A 15,195-nucleotide genomic window follows, 5' to 3' on the forward strand; every position below is an offset into this window, starting at 1 on the left:
AAATACATATATAAATATCTCCACCTCCGAAATACATATTAAAAAAAACACCCCACAAATAAATATAAAAACCCCCACCCAAAAAAATAAATATAAAAAGCCCCGCCTGCCAAACATATATATATATATATATATAACATAGAAAAAGAACAAAAAGCACTCCGTAATAATAGTCACTGGTGTGGGTGCAGATCCTATAATGAAGAATAAGCAATACGATACAGTTTGGAAACGAAATCAGCAGGCAGCACTCCAGAGTTGAACAAACAAGTGTATTGAAAAAATAAACACAAAACCAAAGTTTCGGTCCACGAATGGAACCGAAACGTTGGTTTTGTGTTTATTTTTTCAATACACTTGTTTGTTCAATTTTGGAGTGCTGCCTGCTGATTTCGTTTCCAAACGGTATCGTATTGCTTATATATATATATATATATATATATATATATATATATATATATATATATATATATATATATATATATATACAGTATGAAAACCTACACAGAAACAAAGAATCCCAAAAATTAGCACTCTAGCATACATTAATTGTATCAAAGTTTATTCATCACATACAAATACATACAAACACAAAACAGAATAAAAGATCCAGTGGTGTTCAATTTTGCATGCATCCAGCGCCCACCCGGCACATCAAATACGAGGTGTGCCGGTGGGTGAATTTTTGCGCCTTAAAAGAAACTGCTCACAAGAACAGACCTTTAACATCAGGGCAAGGGAGATGGCCTCACGTTTCCGGGATCGGGGTTACAGTAGGTCCATAATTGGTAGGAGAAGATCAAAAACTAAAGATAGATCTTGTACTTCACTCCTGATAGTTACAGTGGAGGACAAACAGAAAGCAGCGGACAATACTATACGATTTATTGGTACTTACGATCGCAACTGGCATAAGTATGGGGAAGCCATCCAAAAACACTGGCACATTCTCACTACAGATGTGGACCTGAAACAGGTCTTGGGTGATAGAGTCAATCTGGTCAGTCGCAGGGCACCCAATTTAGGTGACAAATTGGTCAACAGTCACTATACAACCGGCAGACCCTCCACTTTCCTTACAAGGGAACATACTAAAGGATTTACATTATGTCGTTCATGCTCAGCCTGTCAATATATGCAGGCTTGTGTGCATTATCATGATTCAAAGGGACTTACAAAATTTGAAATTAGATCCAAATTGAACTGCAAGTCTAAGGCGGTGATTTATTATCTTAGGTGTTCATGTCCAATGATATATATTGGGATGACCACCAGCGAATTAAGATTCCGTGCCTTGGAACACGTCCGCAACATAAAAAACAGCGAACGTGATTTTCAAAGTGGACGAAAATTGACTACAGTTGCTACTGCACCGACACACTTTATTCGAGCAAATACCCAGTATGTACCTGGCAGATACCTGGAATGTGCCGCTCCTCACCTCTGACAAGCCCCGTTGCGTTTGCCTTCCCTGCCTGGGTTCATGCCTGGCTGACGGGCGGCTGATCTGTTAAATGATAATGATTAGGATTTAATAGGCTGCAATGCTTCGCGTGTCTACCAGATGGCATAAATTCATGAATTGTAATGCAGTATATATATATATATATATACTGTGCAGTATTGCAGCCAGCGGGAATAAAATGCTTCAATCCCTGCCTGGAAAATAACCCAATGCACTCGGGCAGAAAACAGTCACAAACCTCAATACACCCGGGTATACCCGAATTCGTGGGACTAGCCGAGCTCGAATAAAGTGTGTCGCCAGTGTAGATATTTTAGATCTAAGCACAATTCGAACACTGACCTATTAAAGGTCTTCGCCATCGACCAGGTATCATTAGGTATTAGGGGTGGCGATTTGGAAAGACTACTGTTGTAACGCGAGTGTCGCTGAATTGTCAAATTAGGAACTTTGCTGCCCTCAGGTATGAATGAGTTCATGGGGTATGCAATGTTCCTTTGACGATCCTGTGACCTCATTATATGGGCACCTGTGCACATGTACATCTTTGTATAAGTTGCTCATTTCTCTTTAATGTCTTATGTATTTTAGAAATTCAAATACTTAATTATTTGTATATACATAGGTACATTCAATGGGTTGCTTGCAATTCAATTAATCCCTCTTTGTATTTATTGCCCTTAGTCATTTTATATATTTTTTTTTAGTAATCACTCTCCCATATATGTTCTCTGTGTCCTTCATTAATCTTTTTTCTTTATTCCTTTCTGTATTTAGGCAGTTAATCTCTGGCTCATTTTGCTTACACCTCTAATGAAGGAGGGACTACTAAACTAGCCTATTATCACTATTTCATCCAGCTGATCCACTGCCCTGATGACTCCATACGTCACAGCATAAGCAACTACAAATATGGCTGTTACTGTTCTGCACGTTAAGCCCCCGGACGAAGCAGGTGGCGAAACGTGCATGTCGGGGCTTGTCTGTCTCCTTTGAATCTGGTGGTGTCCTCAGCTATCATCATTCCTTCCTGCTGTCTTGCTCAGGGCCTCCGTTCCACGCTCCCGTTACCCAGGGTGCATGCGCAGTGTGGCAGCTTCAGTTCCGGTTTACTCTTCTTGAACTCACGAGCACCATACCAGTCGTGGCTAATCTTTCACCTCTTGGACTCATTCTGGACTTGTGCTAAGTACGCATATGTACCTCTTATGGCTCTGTTGTTTGTTAGCTGCCATCTCACATGTTCCTCTGTGTGTGTTTAATCAACGTGCATTCATTTCTTTATTTCCATGCTAGCTTTTTGTTATTTTATATCAATTAACCATAGTTAGAGGTTTAATTCTGGTAGCAACTGACCGGCCGGTCTGAGAGTTTAGAGGCAATCACCTTTTGCCTCTACACTTTTACAATTATGGGTACATTACTATTTTATTAGCACATAGGACCATCATTTAAGTATCCATATCCACCTAGCAGGATATACTGTTGTCTCACCTTTCACATTAGCTGATTTCAGCTTGTTATTGTAACGCTCTGCCTGCCCACAAGCCAGACGAGACCACTGGACTGAGGTGGAAAGGAGTAATACCACACACCTAACAGTAAACTGGGGCACGGCCGGAGTGTGGTAGTAACGTAGATGGTCCGGGTAACAAGAATGTAAATGGTACTGTACTTGACAGCTCCGGTGAAAAAGGGTAAAGTTCGTAAGCCAAGGGTCGTGGAGTGGAGAGAGCAGCGGAGTAGATTGTCCGTGTGCCGTGTCCAAGGTTTGTCGAAATCTGCAGCGTAGAAGTCCAAAGCGAAGTCCAAAGGGTTCCAGAGAGCAGCGTAGTAGAGTCCAAAGCAAAAGGTCAAATCCAGAGAGGTCAGCAGAATTTCCAGGGACAGGAGCAAGCACTGAAAAACAAGAGAGGCCAGGCAACAGCAGACAGCACCAAGGTACAGAAGCTATGCAGAGCAAAGAGGAAATGGTGAAGGGGGATTATATAGGGGGCTGGGACCAATCAGGGGAAGGGGAGTGATGGAGGAGCGGCCCCAAGAAGGACCTGATAGGAGAGCAGAGTGTGAAAGTTTGGGACCAATGGGAGTGAGGGGAGGAACAGAGGAGTGGCCTAAATTAGACCTAGATAGGGGAGAATTACTAGAGGCTTCGGGAGAGGTCTGAGTAAGGGGAGGAGTGGAGGGACGGACAAGGGAAGGGACAGAAATGGAAGAAGGACCTGAGAGGCATAGCTGATGGGAAAGGGGCGTGTAAGGTACGTGCGCCGCGTCAGAGGAGGTGGAGAATAGGAGAGCCGTACCGGAGGGTTTGGGAGTAGTCAGAAGAAGGGGAGGAGCAGAGGGACAGACAGGGGAAGGGTCAGGTGAGGAAGAGGAACCTGGGAGGCGGAACTGACGGGGCAGAGACACGCAAGGTGCGTGCGCTGCATCAGCGGAGGCGGAGTCAGGCACCCGGCGCCAACTAATGGCGGTTTAGGTAGGGTTGACGCGCATGCCCTGGGGGTGCGGGGACAGCGGCCAGTAGCGTGGAACGCCACCGGGGAGCCTGAACGGCCTGTAAATAAGATAAGGAGGCGCTGGATGCGGGTATACCCACAGCGCGAATCCTTACAGTCATCTTATATAGTCAGGAGTGTTCAGTATTACTTTAGCCTTATGGAACCACTGGTTCTTTTATTCTGTTTTGTGTTTGTATGTGATGAATAAACTTTGATACAATTAATGTATGCTAGAGTGCAAATTTTTGGGATTCTTTGTTTCTCTGTAGGTTTTCATATTTGTAAGGAATCCACTACTGGCTTTGACTATTGCCTTGCAGACTTGTGCAGTTGCAGGCTTCCTCTGGCAATCTATGGCACAGGTGCTGCCTCTCATTGCAGCTTCTGCCCTGTGCTACTTCATTGGAGGAATTCTCACACACCCTCCTCCTGTGATTGGATCTCCGCCCTTTATATTCTAGGCGTTGGCTCTGAACCAGCGCCGAGCATAACTATTCCTACCTCTATGTTACTGTCTCTGCCACAAACCACCCCAGGCCTCTCTCCTAGTGTTCTTACCTTCAAGTTCCTGAGTATCCAGAGGCCTGGTCCTGGACGTCTGTGCTGAAGCGTTGTTGCTAGCACTGGCCTGCTGCTATCTCCTTGCAGTGGCCTACCCTGGACGTCTGTGCTGAAGCGTTGTTGCCAGCACTGGCCTGCTGCTATCTCCTTGCAGTGGCCTACCCTGGACGTCTGTGCTGAAGCGTTGATGCCAGCACTGGCCTGCTGCTATATCCTTGCAGTGGCCTGCCCTGGACGTCTGTGCTGAAGCGTTGATGCCAGCACTGGCCTGCTGCTATATCCTTGCAGTGGCCTGCCCTGGACGTCTGTGCTGAAGCGTTGATGCCAGCACTGGCCTGCTGCTATTCTCCTGCAGTGGCCTACCCGGGACGTCTGTGCTGAAGCGTGTTGCCAGCACCGGTACCTGCTGCATTCCCTCCTAGCAGTGGCTACCCTTCCTTTCCTGCGGCTTGCTGCGATCCTCTTGCAGTGACCTGCCTTGGACTTCTGCGCTGAAGCATTGGTTCTTCCCGACGCTGCCCTGCGGTGAACTTCGTCCAGCCTGCTGTCTCCTCCTGCTGAGATCGGCGTCATGGGCCGAGGCCGCTCCTCGCGCAGAGGCCACCCCCGCACTCACGCTCCTAAGCTGAAGCGGGGATCTCCTGACTTCCTGTTGCCGAACTCCTGCTTCATTAACGACGATGCTGCCTTCTCCAATCCTGACCCTGCGATGTACGACTACGAACTGCGCACTCCGGATCAGTCTGCGTGGACTAAGGTCGGTGATTATATAACCCCACCTCAGCCCCGCGGTCCGGTCCCGGTTTGTGGCGAGCATCGGCGTAACAGTATGCTCGGCCCATTAAAACCGGACCGCGCCGTGGCGGGGGTTGGTAAATGTGTAACTGTACCTATGTCCCAGGCTGCGGACCAGTCCCTGTTTGAAAAACAGTATCTGTTTGAAAGACTGCCTCCACCTCATCTTGAATGTATGTATGAAGGGTTAACCCCTGCAGAAAGACTAACTCGTAAAGAAATACTTACAAGGTCTCAGGAATGTAGAGAGGTGAAGAAGATGTTACAAGCCCAGTACTCCCAACTACTCCTTCTTATGTCTACTCCAGGTCTTGAACCTGCGGATTTTGGGGTACCGGTTCAGGCTATAGACACCACCCTTAAATTATTCCTGGAATTTGACAAAAACATAAGCGAGCGTGAACCTCTACTTGCTGCCCACGCACAGACTATTCACAAACCCTTTTCTGTCAGTTCTGTTGCTAAACCTGTGGGGGTACCTCTCTCTCCTAAGAATGGTCAAAACATTTCTCTGTCGCTGCCCGCTAAGGAAGAAGCTGCCACGCTCCCTAATCCCGAGTTAACCTCCCTAAATTCTGTCCCTGAGGTTATTTCGGTGTTAACCCCTGCTAGTCAGGCTTATGCGTCCCCCACTGTAAATCCCTGCAGTCCCCAGGTCAGTGTGTCTTCCCTAGCACCAGAGAATGAATCCTGTTTGCCCTCTTTTCCTAAACCAAAAATTCTAAGCTCTGTTTCCAAGGTTTTTTCTGTATTAACCCCTGCTAGTCTGCTCTGTGAGGTCCCTACTGCTAACCCTAGTATTCCGCAGTCTAATGATAGGTCCCTAGGGCAAGAGGCAGAACCCCCTATGACCCCACTCTCGGAGACTAGCTTCTATTTCTCTGATTCTCAGGTACAGAGTAATTTAACCCTTGGGGTTTTTCCTATGTTAACCCCTGCAGGTCAGCCCTGTGAATCTTCCTTGGTAGATCCCTTTAGTTCGTCAGTCAGGGACACCTCCTTAGCCTCAGAGGATCAACCCCTTTTGTCCTCTGACTCGGCTAAAATTCTCGGGGTTATGCCCCCTGAACTCTCGGCAAATATACTGGCTCCAGTAAAAAGTATTCTGGAGCCGTTTGTTTCTCTAAACCTGTTCGCAGAATCCCTACTCCTAGGTATTTCACTCACCCCGTCTGCCACTCAGAGAGCTGAGACCCCTGCTTCTGAGCATAGACCCCTTTTCGTGGAATCTGTTGTCGTTTCTGATGTCCCAGACACTCTTTCCCAAATACCCACTTCAGAGGCCAGCACAGTCGTGGTTGCCCCACTTGCACTGTCTGAGTTCTCCTTTTCTCAAATCCTAGGGTTTAAAGCGAACAGTACATATTATGCTCCTTTCCAAGTGACCCCTACTGAGATCAGCGTATCTGCTGTTGCTCTCTCAGTACCATTAAAGTTAGGGCCCTTCTTTTTGAAGGATCAGGCTTTCAAGTTTGAGACTCCCTTTATCCCTGACTTTGTAAATCTGCAGTCCCTTCTCACTGTAGTTAAAAGTTCTCCAGCAGCCGCTGAGTTAAGCTTTGCCGCTGTCAAATCTTCTGTTATAGAAGCAACCTTGCCTAGCTTACTTCTGTTTGTCCTATCTGTGATGCCTATCATCTTTACTAAAATTTCTGTTTTGCAAGGTATTTCTCCTATTAAATCTGTGATACCTGCAATTCCTTTAATCAGTTCCAAAACCCCTGTCACTAAGTCTCCCATGGAGTCTGATGCCCTCACTAGGGATTCTCAGGGACCCAATTCTGTAACAAGCAAGATGTCCCTTGTGTCTGTTGGAGAGTTTACCCCAGTTTCTCTCACGGATCATGCCACAGCCTCCGGGATGATTAAAAATGACTTTAAGTCTGGGATGCCCATTCCTGTAATAATACTGTTTCACGCTGATTCGCCCACAGTATTCGGGGTATCCACTACTGACTGTATGTCTACTACCACGAACTCAGGGGTATCGCATTTGGAACGTTCCCTTTTTTCAGAAGATCCCGTCTTTAAAATGGACTTATTTTTCTCTGTGTCTTCCACAATACTTGGGGTACTTGCTATTGACTGTCCTGTCCCAAAACTAGGGTTACCTCTCAAAAAGGTGCCTGGAGCTACCGATGTTAAAGACCCTATGTTTAAAACAGTAACAATTTGCATTGCTTCTCCCACAGTATCATGTGAGACCTGGGTACCTGGGACCTCCACTCCGAAGCCAAGCTCTAGTTCTCTGTCTTCTTTCTCTGTGTTGGAGGCACACAGCTTTAACCCCAAGACTTTTTTCCCTAAGGTTGATGCACCGCGTAACCGCCTGCCTTGTTTTTTGGATAAAATCTGTTTTCTCACCTTTCAAACAGACTCCTTACTCGCAGGTCTCTGTGCGGTGCCCAAAGTGCCCGTTCTGTATGGCAATTGGCCTCTCCCTAAGACGAAGACACCCTTACTGGACCTCGTCGCTTTACCTGAAGCGTCCGTTCCTGTTCTCTATGGGTCCACTATGGGTATAGACATGCTTATTATGTCCTTCGCCAAGGCCACAAATTCGGATTTCATTCTCTCTAAAGATCACAAACCAAAGGAAGCGGATCCTTCTTCAACTGCCAGTACCATGACCAAGAGTTGCATGCACACTGCTACAGACTCTCGCAAATTGCTTGGGATAGCAACCCTGCTTGGTATCAAAAGTACCGCTGCTATAGTATGTAGTGAACCCTCCCGCCCCATTCCCTTGCTAACCACCACCCGGAATTCCTTGGAAGCTAAAGACTCTCGCAACTTCCTCCGTGCTGATTTCACCAAAGACATTGCCTTCTCTGAAGGTCCCTCTGCCATTTCTGTCCGACAATCTGTGTCCTGTGTCCCGTACTCTTGGACTATTACTATGCACCGGACACCTGGCTACTGTCCTTCCGATGTTCCCATTCCGGAGCCCTCAGGTCCCATTGTCCATGTACCAAGAACTGCAGTACCACCGCTGTCTTTCATGACACTCGCCAATGTACATCTGGATTGTGGACCTAATTCTCGCCGGAGACACTTCAGGAACAACTCAATGTCTCCCAGACCTATGAATGGTCCTGTTCACCCAGGCTTCTCACCCAGTGGTGGGGGTACTGTAAGGAATCCCAACAAACTATGGGCTTTCAACGCCACCTCTCGCCTAAGGAGGTTTAGGAACAATTCCATGTCCCCCAAATCTGTGATGGATCTTGTTCGTCCGGAGGTCTCACCTGAAGGGGGGGGTACTGTAAGGAATCCACTACTGGCTTTGACTATTGCCTTGCAGACTTGTGCAGTTGCAGGCTTCCTCTGGCAATCTATGGCACAGGTGCTGCCTCTCATTGCAGCTTCTGCCCTGTGCTACTTCATTGGAGGAATTCTCACACACCCTCCTCCTGTGATTGGATCTCCGCCCTTTATATTCTAGGCGTTGGCTCTGAACCAGCGCCGAGCATAACTATTCCTACCTCTATGTTACTGTCTCTGCCACAAACCACCCCAGGCCTCTCTCCTAGTGTTCTTACCTTCAAGTTCCTGAGTATCCAGAGGCCTGGTCCTGGACGTCTGTGCTGAAGCGTTGTTGCTAGCACTGGCCTGCTGCTATCTCCTTGCAGTGGCCTACCCTGGACGTCTGTGCTGAAGCGTTGTTGCCAGCACTGGCCTGCTGCTATCTCCTTGCAGTGGCCTACCCTGGACGTCTGTGCTGAAGCGTTGATGCCAGCACTGGCCTGCTGCTATATCCTTGCAGTGGCCTGCCCTGGACGTCTGTGCTGAAGCGTTGATGCCAGCACTGGCCTGCTGCTATATCCTTGCAGTGGCCTGCCCTGGACGTCTGTGCTGAAGCGTTGATGCCAGCACTGGCCTGCTGCTATTCTCCTGCAGTGGCCTACCCGGGACGTCTGTGCTGAAGCGTGTTGCCAGCACCGGTACCTGCTGCATTCCCTCCTAGCAGTGGCTACCCTTCCTTTCCTGCGGCTTGCTGCGATCCTCTTGCAGTGACCTGCCTTGGACTTCTGCGCTGAAGCATTGGTTCTTCCCGACGCTGCCCTGCGGTGAACTTCGTCCAGCCTGCTGTCTCCTCCTGCTGAGATCGGCGTCATGGGCCGAGGCCGCTCCTCGCGCAGAGGCCACCCCCGCACTCACGCTCCTAAGCTGAAGCGGGGATCTCCTGACTTCCTGTTGCCGAACTCCTGCTTCATTAACGACGATGCTGCCTTCTCCAATCCTGACCCTGCGATGTACGACTACGAACTGCGCACTCCGGATCAGTCTGCGTGGACTAAGGTCGGTGATTATATAACCCCACCTCAGCCCCGCGGTCCGGTCCCGGTTTGTGGCGAGCATCGGCGTAACAATATTATTCTTATCCCCAGCACCATCAGTAGTGTTATTCTTACACTTTATTTAACTGGCTTTAGTACATTTCATTTCTATAGGTCTGTTGCAGGTTTCTTTTCGTGTTTCACATTTTTCTACCACTTCATTGTGGATTTTTCTGCCTGTTTGTTATAATTTTTGATATTTATGGATTTTTCAGTCAGTGAGAAAAATTGGATAAGTAATGCGGATAGAATATTTTGTACACAGAATTCATTGGGAGTTGAATGTGATACTCCACCACTTAATATACAGGTGGACCAACTAAAACAACTAAAATTTATGTTACAAAAGCAATCTAGGACATGGTGGAATCGTACTTCTTTAGAGCGTTATCTTGAGCAGCGTCTCATACCTAGGGGACTTAGAGTTCAAGTATTTCCCTCATTTGAATTCAGTAATACTGATCTCAAATACAAATGGGAAGCTGCTCTGGATAAATGCTCAGCTGAGTTAATGAATATTTTGATTCTTAATGACAAATCCACATTGAGGGATTTGCGCACATAGATTGATACCCTTAAGAGTGGTTTAGATTTGATAGTTGCAAACGATATTGCCAATATAGAAAAAGAATTAGCTTCGTATGTGACAGAAATTATCAATTTCAAACAGAAGAAATATAACAAAGACTTAGCGGATCTTAAAGACAACAAATTACATAAGTGGGGCCATAATCGTCTTAATAGACGTAATAATAGAAAACAAACCAGGATCCCCACCAACACACATGATCCTGAATCTGGTTTCATCACTTTCGATATTGAATCTTCAGATGGGTAAGCAAGAATTCAGACCAGCAGGGACTCTGATACTTCTTTTTTAGGGGCAGGCCCAAGTCATCGTGGAATAGATCCAGGACAAGAAGGGGCAAAGCGGGTACTAAGAGGCAACAGGAACGTACAAGGAACATCTTACAACAAGAAGATTCAGAACAAAAACAAAAAATGAATGAGCTGGCGATTATCAACTTAGCCAATGTGGATCAAACCTCAATTCTTATATTGGGTTTATCATTCTCCCCTTCTTTTTGGGCAGACAGGTTTGATTGGATTAAAGATCTTAACCTGTTCTGTCAAAAATTATTGCTTCATAAATTTTATTCTAAAAATAGAATGAGCATGGATCATGAATTACAAATGCATACTGAACCTCTATGGACTAGCCAAGAACTTAGGCTAATCGAAGACATGTAGGTACAGTTTGAGGAAGTAACGGGAGGGTCTTCTGGGGATCAGGTGTCTGCTAAATTTCCGCCAATTAATAAGAAATCTGTTTTTTTGTCCTCCACTGCAGACTTGTTCTCAGGTTGAAGTCTTTGCCTCTCTGGTGACTTAGGAATTTACATCAATCACCACTACTAGAGGAACTTCCAACCTTACCAAAGGTGAATATTTAGCCATCCAACAACTGAGAGATATGACTGAATTGGTCATTAAACCCTCAGAAAAAGGGGAACTTAGTCCTTTGGCCTAAGGCCATGTATGAAAAAGAGGCCTTCCGCCAACTTAAGGACAAAGGATGTTATGAACAACTTCCTAGTGACCCCATCAGTAAATTTAAAATCAGTTTGGATGGCATTATTCGAGATGCAGTGATGCATGGGACAATTACTGCAAAACAGGGTGATGGACTTATTTCTAAACATCCAATAGTCCCCACCTTGTATTTGTTACCTAAGGTATATACTGTTGCGGCCGGGCTGAGTCTAATGCGGCTGCCCCCGCAGTTTAAAAATAGCGCGGGTGGCGCGCGGCAGTCTTCGGCCGAAAGCCGGCCAGTTTTCCCGCGCCTCGGGCGCTTTCAATAGTAAGTGCCATTAGCGCTTATCTATTGAAGCAGCCGCCGCGCGGGAAACTCCATTTTTAGCTAGCCCGCTATGCACCCGGTGAACGTTAGACTCAGCCCGGCCGCATCAGTAAGGACGCTAATCGTCCTCCTGGGCGTCCTATTGTATCCGGCATAGGAGGGTTTTGTGAGCTATTTGCCGTTTCCTAGATTTATTTTTTGACCTTTTGTTGATACACTTCCTTCTAATTTAAGGGATACAACTGATTTGTTACTTAGGCTGGACCAGGTTGCCTTGGAGGGAGGTACCGTGCTTGCCACCTGTGACGTTGAAAATCTTTTACCAGTATACATCATAATGATGGCATACAGGCAGCACAGTATTTTATAAACGTTTGCAACCTGGATCCTGATTTGGTTAAAAAAAAATTGCGATTATTACATTTATTTTAACGCACAATTATTTTGTATTCAAAAGTCAATTTTATTTGCAGATTAGGGGAACGGCAATGGGCGCCACATGTGCGCCCTCCAATGCCAATCTGTTCCTTGGTTTCTGGGAACGTGAGGTTGTGTTCCAAGAAGAGTCTAATCCCGGTACGCAACATGTTCTGTTGTCATTGAGGTTCATAGATGACGTCTTCATTATTTGGGATGGGTCAACATTAGCCCTGAAGGCGTTCATCCAGGGCCTCAACCACAACAGCCTGAATATCAAGTTAACGAGTACTATTGGTCTCGAATATGTTGATTTTTTGGATGTACGAATTAATATTGACCTGGATGGGAGCATTAGTACGGATATATATCGCAAAAGCACGTCCACAAATTCAATTTTGCATGCATCCAGTGCCCACCCGGCACATCAAATATGAGGTGTGCCGGTGGGTGAATTTTTGCACCTTCAAAGAAACTGCTCACAAGAACAGACCTTTAACATCAGGCCAAGGGAGATGGCCTCACGTTTCCGGGATCGGGGTTACAGTTGGTCCATAATTGGTAGGGGAAGATCAAAAACTAAAGATAGATCTCGTACTTAACTCCTGATAGGTACAGTGGAGGTCAAACAGAAAGCAGCGGACAATACCATACGATTTATTGGTACTTACGATCGCAACTGGCATAAGTATAGGGAAGCCATCCAAAAACACTGGCACATTCTCACTACAGATGTGGACCTGAAACAGGTCTTGGGTGATAGAGTCAATCTGGTCAGTCGCAGGGCACCCAATTTAGGTGACAAATTGGTCAACAGTCACTATACCCCCAGCAGACCCTCCACTTTCCTTACAAGGGAACATACTAAAGGTTTTACATTATGTCGTTCATGCTCAGCCTGTCAATATATGCAGGCTAGTGTGCATTTTCATGATTCAAAGGGACTCACAAAATTTGAAATTGGATCCAAATTGAACTGCAAGTCTAAGGCGGTGATTTATTATCTTAGGTGTTCATGTCCAATGATTTACATTGGGATGACCACCAGCGAATTAAGATTCCGTGTCTTGGAACACGTCCGCAACATAAAAAACAGCGAATGTGATTTTCAAAGTGGACGAAAATTGACTACAGTTGCTAGATATTTTAGATCTAAGCACAATTTGAACACTGACCTATTAAATGTCTTCGCCATGGACCAGGTATCATTAGGTATTAGGGGTGGCGATTTGGAAAGACAACTGTTGCAACACGAGTGTCGCTGGATCGTCAAATTAGGAACTTTGCTGCCCTTAGATATGAATGAGTACATGGGGTATGCAATGTTCCTTTGACGATCCTGTGACCTCATTATATGGGCACCTGTGCACATGTACATCTTTGTATAAGTTGCTCATTTCTCTTTAATGTCTTATGTATTTTAGAAATTCAAATACTTAATTATTTGTATATACATAGGTACATTCAATGGGTTGCTTGCAATTCAATTAATCCCTCTTTGTATTTATTGCCCTTAGTCATTTTATATATTTTTTTTTAGTAATCACTCTCCCATATATGTTCTCTGTGTCCTTCATTAATCTTTTTTCTTTATTCCTTTCTGTATTTAGGCAGTTAATCTCTGGCTCATTTTGCTTACACCTCTAATGAAGGAGGGACTACTAAACTAGCCTATTATCACTATTTCATCCAGCTGATCCACTGCCCTGATGACTCCATACGTCACAGCATAAGCAACTACAAATATGGCTGTTACTGCTCTGCACGTTAAGCCCCCAGACGAAGCAGGTTGCGAAACGTGCTTGTCTCCTTTGAATCCGGTGGTGTCCTCAGCTATCATCATTCCTTCCTGCTGTCTTGTGTGCTCAGTGCCTCCATTCCATGCTCCCATTACCGAGGGAGCATGCGCAGCGTGGCGGCTTCAGTTCCGGTTTACTCTTCTTGAACTCACGAGCACCATACCAGTCGTGGCTAATCTTTCACCTCTTGGACTCATGCTGTACTTGTGCCAAGTTCCCATATGTACCTCTCATGGCTTTGTTGTTTGTTAGCTGCCATCTCACATGTTCCTCTGTGTGTATTTAATCAACGTGCATTAATTTTTTTATTTCCATGCTAGCTTGTTGTTATTTTACATCAATTAACCATAGTTAGAGGTTTAATTCTGGTAGCAACTGACCGGCCGGTCTGATAGTTTAGAGGCAATCACCTTTTGCCTCTACACTTTTACAATTATTGGTAAATTACTATTTTATTAGCACATAGGACCATCATTTAAGTATCCATATCCACCTAGCATGATATACTGTTGTCTCTCCTTTCACATTAGCTGATTTCTGCTTGTTATCTTATTGTGAGGAGTTTGGGATCACGGCGCCCGCGCCCTGGCCCCTCCTTACCTGCTTTAACCCCCGCTGCCGAGGTGCGTGCCCCTCGATGGCGCCACTTACCTCCTGCTGTTCTGGGGGTTCCCCGTCATCCCCGGCGGTCTCTCGTTCCTGCTGGCTCTTCCCTTTCCCATGTGGCTGCCATGGGTCCCGGCCGCGCGCGTGTATAGCGCGCGCCGGGTGAAGATAATTTATTCACTGCTCTAGCAGTGAAACCACGCCCCCTGCAGACTAATAGGACCTCCTGCCAGAATAAGAGTCTTCACCTGCCTGCCAATCAAGTGGACCTATCCAGGATAGCTCCACGCACTCATTGCTCCTCCCACTCACTCATTGCTCGACATAATTTCCACTAGGATTACTACTTTGGCATTCTCTCTCTTATTCTCTCAGGTTACGACTTGGCTTGACGGACGTCTATCTCTGGCTCTCGACCCCTGCTTTGACAACGACCTTCCGGAATTCTCCAATCCCTGATGGCAACGACGACGGCACTTCTTCTCCGGTACCGGCAAGTATTGCTAGCAACATCACCTGGCCTGGCAACGCCTAAAAACACCACACTCCGGACACGCTCCTTTTGCTGCGGGTGCGTGCCCATATACGTTCCTCACCTCAGTAGAAGGTGGGCAGCACCGGCGTAACATTATGTCGAGCGACAAGATGCAGACAAGACTGATGTGGACTCTATGATGACAGCCATGTACCAACAAATTCAGGCCCTAACGGATCAAGTGGTTCTCCTCTCCCAACAGGTTCAGGACCTTTCTCTACAGGCACCACATGCGGCTGCACTGCTGGCGCAGTCCGATTCAACATCCACTTTATCCCCAGCTCTGAAGATTCCGGCTCCGAAGCCCTACGC

The sequence above is a fragment of the Ascaphus truei genome, chromosome 1 (genome assembly GCF_040206685.1).
Source record: "Ascaphus truei isolate aAscTru1 chromosome 1, aAscTru1.hap1, whole genome shotgun sequence".
NCBI lineage: Eukaryota > Metazoa > Chordata > Amphibia > Anura > Ascaphidae > Ascaphus > Ascaphus truei.